The 16,467-nt window shown below is 31.9% G+C and overlaps 1 long non-coding RNA gene across 2 annotated transcripts in view; it reads left to right on the top strand.

The window, feature by feature from the left end:
• Window positions 1–394: 394 nt before the first annotated feature.
• LOC148278206 (uncharacterized) overlaps window positions 395–16,467 on the top strand; it is a 28,212-nt gene continuing 12,139 nt past the window's right edge. The window contains exon 1 of one of the 2 annotated variants that reach the window (XR_015823250.1): window positions 395–623. This is a non-coding gene — a long non-coding RNA (uncharacterized LOC148278206). Of the gene's footprint in view, window positions 720–16,467 lie in introns of both variants that reach the window. The other variant, XR_015823251.1, reaches the window with a different exon arrangement.

The raw sequence follows: 16,467 nt of genomic DNA, 5'->3' as shown, positions 1-16,467 counted from the left end.
TGCATTCATTTTCCATCAAGTTATCTACGAAAAACTCATTTATTAATCTATAGGTCATAATTTAAAGTTATCATAAAAGCGCTCATAAAATCGAACGGTTTTTAATGAATTGCGGCGGCGAGGATGGGCGCCAAATAGAGCTAATACAAAGATTAGCATTTTCGGTTCGGTGATTCACGCGGAGTTTGGCATTTTCATCGATATTGACCTATCAGAAGTGCCGAATGCACGCTCGTTTCTACCAAGCAGCATCCACCGCACCAAAATACTTTCACTCTTAAACTATTACGGAACGATCGTAGAGAAAATGATGCGCACCTTTTCACACTCGATAGCTATTTTCCCGCCAATGCATTAGTTCGATTTTGCGTATCGCTATCGGGAGTTCGGTTACGGGAGAATGATTCAGTTGGTAGCTCTGACTACGTTCGTTTGATGTCGCGCTCCGGTGACAGATAAAAGTGAGGTTATGTGCTATGGTTTTGTTATCAAAACAATATTTTTGATTGAAAATAGCATTAAACGGAGTATAACATTGTACTTTTAGAAGATTAATGACTCACAGTGTGTGTGCAAACTGTGGATTCGTGCGATCATAACGTGTATTCGGAATCGGGTCAAACGTAGGTATCTTTTTTAGTGAATTGTTAAGTTGGCATTTGGTGTTGTGTTTCAAAATAAACGATTGACAGGAAAATTCTGATTTGCGTGATCAGTAGGTAGGTACGTAGGTTTTTCGTATTTAACTGTTATTCGTAACGATTCTTTTGTTTTACTTTTCGTGCTAGTGATTTATTAGGGTATGAATGTTCGAGGTGTCAATAGTGTTCAGCGGTAGTAAATAGCTATTTCTATTTTATTCGTTTGGGAAGGATATAAATAGCAAGTTTATTGCTGGTGTTCGCATTGTTTATACTCGCGGTTTATTATATATCCTGTCGAATGCAAATCGACCTCAGTAGCCATAAAAACTTTGGGTTGCGGGATCTTAATTTGTGCCACAATTCTACCTCATGCACGTGTATTTTGTTACAATTATAATATTTTTTAAAAGTGTAGGTAGGTACTTAACTTACACAATGAATTTAGTTTTTACGATCCACTTTGATCCATATAACACACAAATCAAGAAATGTATAATTTATCCTGAACATCGGTTATATTGTAGGTAAATTTTTAATGCGTAGTCACTCAACTACTACTATTCATTACTATTCATTCAAGAGTAAATAAAAATAAAAATTTGAATAAAGTAAATAATAAACAGTTTCTTGACGGCAAATACTCATTTTATGCAATTTATATAGACCACCCACTCCAAAGGTACATAATCTAACGTATTTAATACAATTTTTTCATACTCTTATAATAATTATAAAATCATTCCAGTAAAATGGCTAAATGTGTATAGCCAATTTTACCAATTTAAAATTAAAAACGTATTAATTTTTTATATCAAATAAAAACTTCCTTAAAAAATTAAACCAAAGTACAAAACAAAAACGAATGAAAATAATAAACCTGTAAGGAAAGAAATATAAAAAAATTGAATGAAAATAAAATTATGATTAAATGATTTTTTGCATAAGTGAGATAAAATAGATGAATTATCTTATATTTACGTCTTTATAATTGTCTCAGCATTTCCAGCCATTGCTCGAACACTATACGAGTAGTAAAAATATTGAAAAAATTCGACAATAATTACAGGTTTGATGATCAAACATCTTACCGGTTGATGATGACAAGAACCTATTGATTGTTGATTAAATATTTTAATGTGAGTATTTAATAAACATTTCCTTTTTCAGTTAGGAAGTTCAGTTGTTTAAAAAAAAATTGATTGACTGTCAAACTAAACCAATTAAAAAAGAAATATGTGTAATTTTTTTATTAATTTATCAGTGCTTTGATTTTTTCAAGTTTTGTGATTTTAAAATTACTACGCCTGTGACGTCACAAGTTTTTGTTGGTGAGTTGTCCTGATTGGTGAGTTGGCTTCCCGGTAACCGGAAATCTATCAGAACACTCATACATTGGTTGATTTCGGAGAACTAGTGACGTCGGTCGTTCAAAGTAGATCATTTTTATAATTTTTGGCATACATTTTTGAGAAACTTCGCCGTACAATTAAACGCTATATTTTTTACCGCGCGTTAGAAAACATTTTTTAAATTCGATTTCCCGTAGCGCTGAACTTCATTATTCAATTAGTCTTCTATATTAAAATAAAGTAAATATATGTCATTTATGAAATAATTATATAAATTTATAATTATACAAACTTATAATTATACAGGTCGTACGTCCTGTGCTTAGACTTCCATATTCCCTTCTCAAAAAAGTTTTCCTTCTCTGTTGCGACAAATTTAGATAACGATGTTTCATTACGAAATAATACGAAAACAATATAGTTATACATATTACACAATTGTTTTAACTATGCGATCCATTAAACTCAACATACTTAGGTATAAAGATAAGAAATAAAGATAACGCAGTAAACAAAAAATGGCAAAAATCATACATTTTTAATTTTTTGGTATTGTTGCAATGTATATTAAATGCTCTAGGTATAATAAAAATTGTCTCGTGCTAAGCGCTCAGATGTTCACATCAATTAAAAAATAAAATTAAAGGAAAAATTAAATAATAAAGCTTTATAAAAAAATTAATTAAAACCATGAAAATCGAAAATCTAGTCATACGTTTATATCAGGTGCGTGCGGTGAATATTATCAGTGGAGAGGCTGACAAAAAATATTCATAGAGTCGTTTTTTCTTTGCATTAATTAAGTTGGATGATCTTATCTCTGCGAGTCTCGTAGAACAATACGACAACGTTATGAACTTTAATGCGCGTGCGCGGAACTTCGAACATTTGTAATAAGACTGGACTCAAATTGAAGAGTAGTATCCAGATTCTAGCGTATCAATCGGATACTTTCAACTATCAAGGCCAAGGTACCTTGGTACTGTCGGTTTCCCAAATAAAATATAGGAAAAACTCATACGTATTTATGTATGGATACTGAAAATATTTTTTTAAATTGTAAATTGTGTGCGCTCGAACATTTTCTACGATAATTTTACAGTTATGTTTTGAGATTTTTTCCATATTTATAATTTTCAATAATAAAATACATTTTCTCATTTTCAAATATTCAAGGGATACGCCGCATCCATAGTATGTATGGACGTAACGCGCCTGGTATATATATATTTAACATCTATTTATTCATACATTTAAACATCAGTTAGACTACTGAACTATTTATTTAATAGTAGGTTTAAACTTGATTTGGCAAGTGTGGAAAATTTCAATAAAACTGATTTGGTTCTATAGACTGTAATCTTGGAATAGATTATTTAATAGCATAATTTGTTGCAGCAATTTCTATATAAAATGGCACGTCTAGTAGTCCTAACAGGTATTTGGAATTGAATCATATTTAGAAAGTCAGGAGCCATTTATTATCATAAAGAGAAACGTTAAATCACTCAGTTTCAGTCTTTTTGATAAACATTCAAAATCATGCGTATTCATTAAAAAGTCAAAGTTTAAAAATACAATAGGATTAGAAAGCTTGTAATTGATAAAGCGTAAAAATATTATCGGCATTCTCTCAAGTTTTCTAAGTAAAATAGGCTCAAGACAAACTGTATTCAAGTATGCTCCTGACAAGTGATACATACAAAGTCTTAAAAGATAAAATTGATTTAAAATCTTTGGCCGCTCTTAAAATATGGCCTGGGTATTTCGTGATGTAATTCATCACTGCATAAGTTATGGATTGACATTCGTCAAATCAATCGATTCGTCGTTACAACAACATTTAAATTATTATTCATTGAGGTTTGCTTGAAGAACAAAGTTGAAATGGTTTTGAATATCTTGATATCGTCAGCAAACATAAGAAATTCAACATCGTGAAATGTGCTTGTTATATCATTAACAAAGAAAATGAAATTGGTCCCAAATGAGAGCCCCGAGATACTCCGTTTAATCCTTCTAATTGATCGGAATAAAAAATGAAATTCAACCATCTAAGGATATCATCGCCCAATCCCAAGTTCCTCAATTTGCATTTAAATACACGATAAAATGCTTTAACAAAAGTTTTTATAAAATGCCTTCCACAATAATTATAGGACGATAAAGATAGTAATGGAAATATCTATATACAATTATAAAAAAAAGTAATAATAATTTTATTTGGATTAATTCTAGTGTGTTTTCTTTAAGCATACTGAATTGTAGTATGGATCATTTAATGAATAATGGATAAAAATAACAGAAAATTTAACCACGTAGATATATTAACAAAGAATATTAAATTTATCAAATCAGCCATAGGTAATGAATTGTCTTTGCCCGCTTCCTCCTCTCCGTTCCTCTCTATCCCTACATAAATATCAGTTTTATTGTTAGAATATCTTTTAACATAATTATAGTACAGAATCCCCGTACTGCGTGCCAACTGTTTGTGATACCTTATCATTTGAATCATTTCTATCAAACGTATATGTTATTCTTATTTATATATTACGAGCTGAACCCGGCAATACTATGCTATTGCTAGATTTTAGTACATACTCGTATATAGATTAAATTAACACAATCGAAAGTTTGATATCAATTATTGTATTTAGTCCAAATTAGATATGTACGTATACATTATTATTTTTGTGTTTCGGTTTACATAAATTGTGAGGACAGATAATTTTGATAAATAAGTATTCGAACATTGTTTTTCTGTCACTGTCTTGCAGATGCCTCCCCGATACTGTGCGAAAAAGACAACTGCTTGTAAGACCTTTTATTAGAATAGACCAAGTCGACGTTTCGCCGTCCCGTTTTCCGCACCTTAAAACGAAACAATAGGGACACGCCAACGGTAAATATCTATAGTGTGTAAAAAAATCACTACTCTAGTGCCTTAATATAGAGAGCAAATACGGGTATATGTTTGTATGAAAAAAATACAAACCGCGTTTCCTCTTTCGATTAAACATTTTAAAGTGTACATACTTACAAACCTTTACTTCATAATGCTTTCATGAAACCATATAAACAGGTTCGGTGTTCTTAAATAAAACCATCGACTTATTAATATACATAGACGCACCCGGAACCCAAAAGGACGACGTCAAAATTATCGTCGATTAAATTTAATTAATTGTATTGCAAACTGCTTAAAATGAACACACGATATAATTCGATATTCTATAGAAAGTCGATATTGTTTATCGATAGTGAATTTTTTCATCGGTATGTCACTATTGCGGCGACTACGACAATAAAGTACGGCATTTATTTCCTACACTTAACTGTCAATATTTACAGAACTTCATGAGCGTTTAAACGTCAAAAGTCTCTTATTAAGTTGCCTGTAGTATAATGTGGGGTGCCAACTAATTTAAATAACACCCTAAGAAATAACACTCCCTCAACATCCATAAATATTTATGAAGTGAGCGTTCAGATACACTAATAACATCAGTTTCATTGGACACTGTACGAAGATACCAACAATCCGTATTACTCCGCATTGTCAAAGGGTAGTTGAATTAAGTGGGTAGGTACCCTAATATTTGTCTCTGGAGATTCTATCTCTAGAATTTCTAGAATAATCTTATGTTGGCTGCCTGTCACTTGTCGTTCCGGTGACGTCATTCAACATGGTTAGGAACAGCTTTGTGACACCTCCATTCAAATCCTTACTACACGTCAACACTAATAACACAACGTTTGAATTTGAAATTAGAATGGCTTAAGCATTTGGTCAAGCCGAGTTGCTCAAAGGTCTTCGGAAAAGGCGGGAGTCGGAATATGTGTATGATTTTGAATTAATATGCACAATTAATTATTATAAAAGGCTGTTTACAAGTGGACAATACAATATTGTTTTGTTCCAGGACTCGATTACTTGTTCACGTGTAAACAGCAATTTGTAGGACATCGCTACCGAGATAGACGGGCAGGCTATCTCCGTGGAACAATGATTACCCTTATCACGGCGTGCGGCCGCATTGTTCTCGTGTAAACATGCACGGACAGCGATTTGCTCGACATGAACGTGTCGCTACAGTAGTTTTTTTCTTCCGGAAAATCTGAAGATATGATATGCACGTGGAATTATCGACAAATAATATCGATAAATAAATCTTAGGTTTTTTTAAGAAAACATGTGTTTTTTTATTTTATTTTATTTTATTTTTTGCACCACAACAGGCCAGGAGGCCCAATTACAGCGGTGAATTACATCACAGAACACCCAGGCTTGAGAAAAATCACATTTTAATTTTTGTGTTCTCACCGGGAATCGAACCCGGAACCTTCCGTCTGTGAGTCAAGCGTCTTGACCACTACACCACGGAGGCCGCCTTTTTTGAATTAGAAAATTTTTCGTTTTTGTTGAATTAGAAAATATCTTTTAAATAAAATAATGGTATGAAGAGTTGTGGCCTTGAGGTAACGTTTCTCACTCAAAATTTGAGATCCCAACTTCGTCTCCTCACTAAAAACAAAAATAAAGGAAATCGTGTGCTTTTATAACGATCTAAAATGTTGTAAATATTTATCACCATCATTTCCTTATTCGCACCTAATGTGCATAAGGCACTGTGGTGGTACTCCAACCGCCGCGTATGTTTATATTTTTCGATGATGATCGGTCTTATTTCTAGGCCCGGATTGCAATGCGAATTTAACAGTTATCTTTCAACAATATTTTGATTTTGTCCAAATTTTTGTAGACAAGGACTGGATTCAACTCCCTGGGGAGCTGTTTATATTAACATATTACAACAGAGATGAAGAACATTTAAGAGGTCGTATGGAAGTCTAGGCATCTACAGGGCTTATGACCTGTCAATGGCTGGTTTAAGTGGCCACTTTACACACTGTGTAACATTCACCATTCTGCCCATATTTGAACAGCAACATCAACAGATGAAAGAATTTAAGGAATAAAGATCAACAAAAACAGCAACATCAACAGATGAAAGAATTTAAGGAATAAAGATGTTCAAATATGGGCAGAATGGTAAATGTTACACAGTGTGTAAAGTGGCCACTTAAACCAGCCATTGACAGGTCATAAGCCCTGTAGATGCCTAGACTTCTATATGACCTCCTAAATGTTCTTCATCTCTGTTGTAATATGTTAAGAGTTATCTTTGACTGTCTATAAAGTAAAATCTAATTAAGATGACAAAAATGTGTCTTTTTATTATTTTAAATAAAATTATACTTAATGACATGTTACCGATGAAGACGTTTAAAAATATATAAATATATGTTCTTATTTTCGTTTAAATAAAAACTTTATGGACAATAATTGAAGATTATTCTGCTAATTTCCAATTGTAATTGGGGCTTTGAAATATTCAAGGGTAAAATTGACAAATATGTATTTTATGTCAACCATGTTTGTAGCTCAATCACAAATAACCATCGACGTGCTTAAAAACATGCTAAGCATTTGAGCGATCACAATGAACAATGATGAAAATGCTTAAATTATCGCAGTCATAAGTCGACGCGTGTGTAATCTCTAAGTCAACGCTCGTGTCAATTTGTTTTCGGTTTTCCTTATAAATAAATACAGTTAATCGACGAAAAATCGGCGTTTACTTTAAAAAATAAAACAATACAGAAAGGAGTATCTAATACAAAAAGTGAAAATTAAATTACAATTAGGTACTATAGCGACTGCTTTTCTTGACATTTGGCTTGCTAGCCGCCGGCTAAATGCAATAAATAGCATGATAAATAATAAAAAAATTAAATGAAAATAGCAGTTTTGGAATATTTTCCATATTAGTATCTAGAAAACCTATAAGGCGTAAGCTGAGTGTTCAATTCAATTAAATTTTATGTATTTATATTTATGTACATTACAAGATGGAATATCTTAATTCATAAGTATAGAAATAATTAAAATAATTAGGTAAACTTAGGTAAATATAAAAAAAAAAACATATAAGTATACATAATATCCAGAGAATAACATGTTAAAAAAGTAAGAGAATCTTGTAATGAAAAACTCCCTCAGAGACGTGAAAAATGACAATGTCCAAAGTAATATTGTTCAACATAGAGATAGCCCTTCCAACAGGCACAACCATTGGCAGGTTTGTCCTGTTTATTGGAATGTGAAACAGTCTATGTTGACGCTGTCTAAGGTAATTATCCGGAACATAAAAGCTAGTTGCATAGTAGCATAAAGTTGACAACAAAACAGTGGAATAGGTCATAAGTTTCGGATATCTAGAAATCTCAAGACATAGCGATTTGCGGTCAGGAGAGAATTAATTGTGTCAGGGTGTCTGAGGAATGTAATGTGGAGAAATAAGGATATGCGTATCGATAGCAAGCTCGGAATATACAAGACATGTGTAAGACACACCATGACGTATGCTTTGGAAGCGCGGGCTGACACTGTTCGTACCAAAGAGCTATTAAGAACTGCCGAAATCAAGGTCTTAATGTCTAGACGAACACGTAGGCAGGAAAAGCAGAGACAGACTTGTGTACGTTACAGCCAATGAAATCCCATTTGGATAACGTCCGCCTAAAAGACCTCCCAAGAGATGGAGGAACAATGAAAGTACCCACCCCTTTCCCGATACTGTTCATCAAGACTTGAGTCTTTCTTCTGTTTTGCATATTCACTATATTTTTTTTAAACTAATTAAGCAAAAATTTAATATTTCTTTACAATCAAACGGTGAAAATAACAAAACATAGAAATTTTTCACACTTTCATTGTGCCCCTCACTGCAGTATTGTCAATTTGTAATCAATCAAATACACATGGTCAGCGCAATCTTTCTTTTCTTATTTCCCAGCATGACAGTGAAGGAATACAGTGTTAGCTTCAAATTGAGATGGCGGTCGTATGCTCTAGATCCCGCTTTGGAAAGGAAAAAAAATACTTATGTATATAAACAAAACAAACAAAGACACAAAACCCAAATACATATAAGAAGCATTAGAAGATATAGATGGAGAAACAGTTGGACTTCATCATCTCGAGCGAACAGGTAGTTTTCTGTAACACAGATTTAAGTATCTTTTAAAAGGTAAAGAAGAAGAAGAAGCAAGTGATAGGCGAGTATAAATGCCCAGTGTTTTATAATCAAAATTAAAGGCGGTGAACTTTTTGGGTTTCGTGAAAAGATACAGTCGTCGGAAAAACATTTGACGGCCATGGTTTCTAGTTTCTAGACAGATGGATAATAATGAAGTTTTAGGACAAAGGTTTGATGCTCATGAATACTTCAAATCATATCACAGAGTTGGGAAATTATATTCGTGTCAACAGGGCAAATATCTGAATAGGCAATTATCCCTTTGAACCTTAAATTATTACAACCATCCTGACAGATAATACGCTTTCATAATACTAACAATATTTATTTATTTATTCATACAAAATTACACTCGTTTAAATATTAATGAACTTATTAAGGCTTTTAGGCTGTGCCAGTGTTAAGTCATAATAATAAAAAATACATAGTAAAATTAATTCAATGTTGATAACAGGTGATGCAATAAAATAACAATCCAGAAAAACAAAATAAAAATAGTAAAATTCCAAAGAAGACAATGTAAAAAAAAAAAAAACTATATAAATAAAATTTTTAGTTCCATATGTTTGTGGTGGCAAATCTCGAAAACTAGTCAATGAATTGACTCAAAATTTTACAGAACATTGCATTTTAGCAGAAGAACATTTGTATATACATACTTTTTATCCGGAAGTTTTTTGCGTTTTAAATTGACTCATAATTTGTCATAGTTAACAAGTACTGAATGACAGTTCCATTTTATCAACTTGTTGAGACAGCTACATTTTTTTCTCCTTATATTCTATAGCATAGTCACAGCAATGCAAATTAAGATATTCATGTGTTTGTGTGTTCACAAGCAATGTGTTTTCTGGGTAAATGTGTAGTTGCTAGACTATTTTTATTTACTCCCCTAATAATTAATATCAGACAAAGCCACAGCGAAGCGTAGCCGGGTTCAGCTAGTCAGATATAAATAAAGATTATATAAATTTAGATTCACACATAATCAAATATACAAAATAATAGTATTATTGAAATCAATAGAAAAAAAATACAAAAACATAATTGAAAAGCTAATTTGAGATATGGTTTTTGTAAACTTTTTCTATACTATAGTAAGAAATGAGAGTAATAAATAATATACCAAATAACGGTGAATACTAAATTTAATAATACAAAAATACATGATGAAAAAATATCAAGATATATAAAAAGCAAATAAAAGTATGTAAGGAAAGCTGATTGAAAATTTTCGCTAATCTCGAACATTAATAAGATTATTGACAACCTTGTCTCTATCGATTTGGAGCAAATTTAGGAGCCAGGAATGTAAAGTTTTTTGAGCTAGCTTTGAGTGATATACACATTAATAACCTTTTTTTCACCTAATGGTGCATAAGGTACTCCAACCACAGCTTATCTTGGTCGTTTGTGTAACATGAAGGTAAGATGATGATCAGGCATAGTCCTTAAGAGCCAGTATAGATACTATAAACTATTATCCTCGTGTTTAAACATGTTTTTGAATAAATATATCACGTCGACCTTATCGGCGCTGAAAATTTGACCGCGAGGCTGACATGACTACACATGTATTTATTTAACTACGTTTTCTCTGTGTTCAGGCGAATGTAAACATATTTTAAACTAATATGTAAAGATGTTTTTTTTATATTTTAATATTTTTTTCTTCTAAAAATCATTTGTATTTTTTGCTACTTCTGTGAAAATACACTTCTGTCTTTATTTGTTTATATGTATGTAAAACATGTAAAAACCTACAAGGTGTTTTAATAAATAAATAATACAGTTCTTTGCGTGAAATAGAATCAAAACCCTTGTTGAGTATTTTAGACTCGATGGCTGCTCTTAGGTAAAAATCCTGAATAAGGAACTCGAGCGGAGATAAGTCCGCCTCGTTGTGTAGTGGTTGGCGCATTTGCCTACCATTTTTAAGATCCTGGGTTTGATTCCTGGCAGTTGGACGTAAAATATCGATTGTAAAGGTTGTTTAAACTGCAATATTTCTTTGTTCATAGACTCGTTCCTGCGAAGTAGAAATGATCATCTTACCTTCATATAACAAATGATCAATGATGAATAAATGATGATTTAGTTTACCAATGCACTGCTCTATGCACCACTGGGTGCAGAAATGGAATGATGATAACCACGAGGTGGATGATGCTTTATATGAACCCAAATTAAAAAAGAAAAAAGTAAAACTCTTAATTTCCTACAATCTCATTTAGAGAGATATTAGATTTATATCTTCTTTCATATACATTAAACGCCCATAAGGCTTTTGGAACAATGAAACTAGCCGATTACTTCAGCTTATACTCCATACAAAAATGACGTGTTTTTTTAGTACTAAAACAATCTTGCAGATTACAAATATTATTTGAAGATTCTCTATTTGGAAACTAGTATTTCGAACATTATTTCTTAAGGACTATTTTTCTTTGACATGATACCGTTGTCATATTGTGTATCACATAGGATGTGTAACGTTTGCAGTGGCCGTTTTTGGCAATATTAATTTTAAAACGAATCGGCCAGTGCTTAGTGTTGACATTTAAATCGTAGTGGAAATATCTGCTGAATGTCATTTTAATAAACTTTTGTATAAGTACTGTATCAAAATAGTAAAAAATAAAGCTATGTTTATTGCTTGATTAATAATAATTGATGTTTGTGTTGATTTTCACAGAATCACAGAAAACATAGTCTTTTATAATTATATTACTTACATATTATTTACTTAGGTATATGTAGGTATAAATTAATGAACATTTTTTGTAGATTACCTATAAAATAAATCACGGCTTGCCACTGATATCTACCGTAATAAATCATTTTACAACAAAACAAAACTAAACAATAAAGTCTAATGTGCGATGCTTACAGCAACTTGGCTGCCTATTCTAGTAAGTGTCCCTTGGTTTGTGTATAAATTCTATGTTTACTGCTTATTTCAATTAAGTTCTATCCTTTATGTTATAATTCCTCTTAAGGGTTCAGACCCTTATGGGTGGGTTGCTTTAAGGACATTTGCAGTCCTATCTTCACGAGAGGATTATATTTATGACACAATGTACACAAACGTAAATGCAATTTGGTTTTGTCCGAAATTCTTTAGCTGGTTTGTTAGAATCTGGTATAACTGAGTCGCGGCATTTTTTTTAGTAAACAATAAGTAAGTTCAGTGCTTCAAGAAATTGGATATGGAAAATGTAAAAAAGTTAGAGCGTGGCGAAGTTTCTCGTGAATTTATAAAGCAAATAAGAAAAACATACTATTTTGAAACGTCATAGGATGTAGTGAACATTAACCAATCAATTAACGCATTATTATATATTGTGATAGATATCCGGTTTAACTAAATAAGATAATGATTTCTTTTTTTATCATTGATGATTTTCCTTCTTTAAAAAATATTACATAAAATAGTTTATTTATATATACTACCTAATTAAACGATATTTTCAACGTCTGTTTCCCTTAGTGATTACTCGCTAAATTTAAATAATGATTTCGATAAAATTATCATTAAAAATTCTTTTGTTAAGTTAATATTATTTGAATCGAGTTGTGGTTCCGTGGCTAGTGTTGCAGACTCACGAATCAGAGGTCCGAGGTTTGAACCCCTCTATACCCCAACTTGAAAATGGTCACCAAAATTGTAATATTTCTGTAAAATATTTTCGGCTAGTATTTATATTTTGTTTAAATAATGTATTAACCGAGGCGTTTTTATTGATATTTTTATTAGTCACCAAGGAGTTAAAAAAAAAAACGAAAAAAGTAAATATTGTCAAATTGAAATAAGTACTAACGAATTTAATACATATCGATCCACTATAATTTTACCGTGCCGTTTAGATTAATATGATGTGTATGAAATAGGCTATTCTCTGTCGGATATCACGAGGCTGTTTTGTTTGTTTGGAAATTCTTGTAATAATGAACAGACTTTATGTATGTGTATGGCCCTTTTTACACATGCCACGCCAATCCATCCGGCCCAGTATTTTTTGCGGGTACATCCTACAAGCGCAAACAAAATGTGTCACCTTTTGTAGGGTGTATCCGGACATATTACCGGGCCGGGTGGATTGGCGTAGCATGTGTGAAAAGGGCCCATGGAGTGGTATCGGTAGGGTATCGCACCCGTGGGCAACACAGCTAGAAGCGACAGCAAGGCGATAAACGATCACTCGGTCGATAAATATTTTTTTAAAATTATACGTACATCGGAAATCTATCGGATATTTGAATAAATATCATGATTTTATTTTGACGTGGTATATTTTCATACGATTTTTTTATTTGTGAATATTTGTCAGTTTAATACTTTAAAAAATGTTTTTTTGTGCATGAGCGAAACCGATAAGAAGACCTCAGTACTTTTAAGCGGTTTTGTTTTGTTTCTGTACCGGCACCTGAAGCGACCCACGACTAGGTCGCTTCTTACCTTACCTTCAGTATAACGAAAATGATAGAGATTCGTTGTAATTATTTTTTTTATTTTTTTTTATAATTTTTTATTTTTTATTATTATTTTACATATTTATTACAGCAATATACAAGTAACTATTTATACGACAAATTAATTCAGTAGTAAAAGTAAGCATACATATTTTTTTTTTTTGCTGTTGGTTCATCTAAACTGCCTAACTAGGGATAGCTTCCCCGTTCTAAGGCAGTAAATTATGTATTTTTTAATGATATTTAAAAGTATTTACAGTTTTATCATAATGTGTGCTTTTTCAGTCTTAAAGGTAAACAATGAATATCCAGAAAAAACATAAATAATACCAAAATCTCTATATCCTAAGTCCCAAGTCATTACTAGTAAAACAAGCAACCAGTTTACGTCCTTCTACATCGGACAACAAATTCTCTGACTCCCTCCGACCAATATGGATTAAGAATGCAGTCAACACCTTCCTCAGCCTGGCAATCCCACCACATTTCCACGAAACTGGGATAAGGTTATATACCCTCGGGCCTATATAATATTGCTGCCTTTGAGCCGAAAAAGTATTGACTCCTCTCTGTAGAATCATATCCTTATTGGAGTGTCTAGTATTATGAACATGACAAACCCTTGCGTATTTTTCCCTGTTGAGATGTGTGACCGCTACTGACCTCAATATATACTGTTGACGAATATCCAGCACTTGAAAGTCTTTGAAGAGCGAATCACTCGGGTATCGGTATGTTTTTTTAAATATAACTCTTAACACTGATTTTTGAGCTATATATAGCTGCTGAAGCCATAGTCGTTTTAGTGCAGCTTCCCCAGCCAATCAGACCATACGTCAGTATTGAATTTACCAATCCATAAAACAATTGTTTTAGTTCTTTAATCCTTTCATTGGTACTCTATGTACCACCAGGTACGGAAATGGAAATGATGTTGATGGTGATTAACATCTTAACAATGGTGATTAACATCTAAACACTTTTGCACTTTTATTTTTCCCAATATTGAATAAAAAACTGTTTGTGGTTTGCAGGAGTTCATCTTTAAGATTTTTGTGAGGCTCGAGTTACGATATTTCATTTAATTAAATTATTTCCACATTAAACGTCGTAGAGCAGTTTATGTTTGTGTAGTGTGTATAATAATATATCTATGTACATTGTTTAGTCCCCATTATACGACCTATAATATCCCTTGGCTGAAACAGGCAACCGCCTGCCCCATATCGTTGTGCATGGTTGCTTTTCTAGGGAAATTAGTTTAACTTAGTATAATAATATATGTTCAGCGTATACTGTTATAGTGATAATGTTGTTCAGGGTAAAATGTGATAGGGTAATAAAAGCTTTGCTGGTAGCAACATTATTCATTTGACCCCATCTCGCAAATATCGTCCCTTGGTTTAAAGGGCTGATTAAAGAAAACGCCAATGTATTTAATTTTTATCTAAAATTAATATTTTTATATTTTTATTTTTTAATAAAAACCTTTATTAGCATAAATAAACAAAACATTCAGTAGAAAAATGGAACACTTAAGGTTTAACTTGCCAAAAAAAAGTCTAGCTCTTGTGTTTGGTAAGTTTACAAAATAACATAAAAATAAAACATAAAATGCAAAACAAAATAAATAAAAAATTAAACAATTTCAAAAATTGAGAAAATATAACACTAAAAAAATATTAAATAAAAACACAAAATTTGTAAACACGGGCACATATTAAACATACATCTCTTTTTTTTAAATATAGTTAATGTTAATTATGTCAAGAAGCTTTTCTTTAATTTATCCTTAAATTTTCCGTATTTTTTTCTTGGCGTAGATTTTGTGGTAAATTATTGAAAAGCTTCCGTCCTATGTAAGTATAATGATGTTTGGCCGTGGTAGTTTTAATTTTCGGTAGAGCGAGGCATTCTGTTCTCAATCTTCCCGTAATACGGTCCGATGGGAGGCTATACTTTATATGAAACAATACTTTCTTTTAGCAATTTAGCTAGAGTAACCAAGTACATCTCTTTTCATGACTTTTTTGCATATCGTCGCCTTAATTTAAGTGCAATGTTAGTCACTAAATAATCACTTTATTGAAGACAAAAAAAAAACATAAATCACTTGTTTTGTTTGAAAATTTAGTTTTTTTTAAAACCAAATATTCCGATTAGGGGAACATGATTTTTAAGGGTTTTATCCAAGTAAATGTAAACTACTGTACCTTCTACTGACTTGCACAGACCCCTTATTCTGCAACAAAGTCGTTTCGTAAATAAATTTGTATCGTATGAGAGGGAACGAGAACAAAATACGATTTTGATTGCGTTAGAGTTTGATTTATATATGACGAACGAACGAAACGAAATTCTGACAACACAGGCAACCTGTATTCCAAGGAATAAACATTTCTTTGAGAGTGGTGTTTGGATAAAGGTGTTTTATCTCTTTTCTGTCAACAATTTATTTGTTCAAATGACGGAGGTAAATTTTGTACTGTGAAAAATATTTAATCATTATCTCAAATACATAATAAAATTACGTACATTGTATTCAAATTAAGGCGGCGAAATTTTTTAAGGCTGTAGTCTGATAAAAACCGAGGAAATCGCAGAATTTTGCCGTTTAAAAAAGCAATCTTTTCAAAATCACGCCATTAAAAATATAAAATCAATTCATATTAGATAAAAACAACAATTTTCTAAAGTACTTCCAATAGGAAACGAATCTCAGAAAAAAAATTATATGACTGAAATAAAATTACTATTTGACCGGCAGATTACGCCTCTTCAAATTAATACTTACCTTGCCTACATTAGTATTCATATTAAAAAATAGTATTTCACTAAAATTTGTTCTGATGTTTGAAAAGTAATTAATGAAACAAATTGAATTTTGGTTTTTAA

This window comes from Micrasema longulum, unplaced genomic scaffold (assembly GCF_059751315.1).
Source record: "Micrasema longulum isolate JH-2025_06_02 unplaced genomic scaffold, ASM5975131v1 h1tg000913l, whole genome shotgun sequence".
NCBI lineage: Eukaryota > Metazoa > Arthropoda > Insecta > Trichoptera > Brachycentridae > Micrasema > Micrasema longulum.
This window is presented reverse-complemented; position numbering and strand designations above follow the sequence as displayed.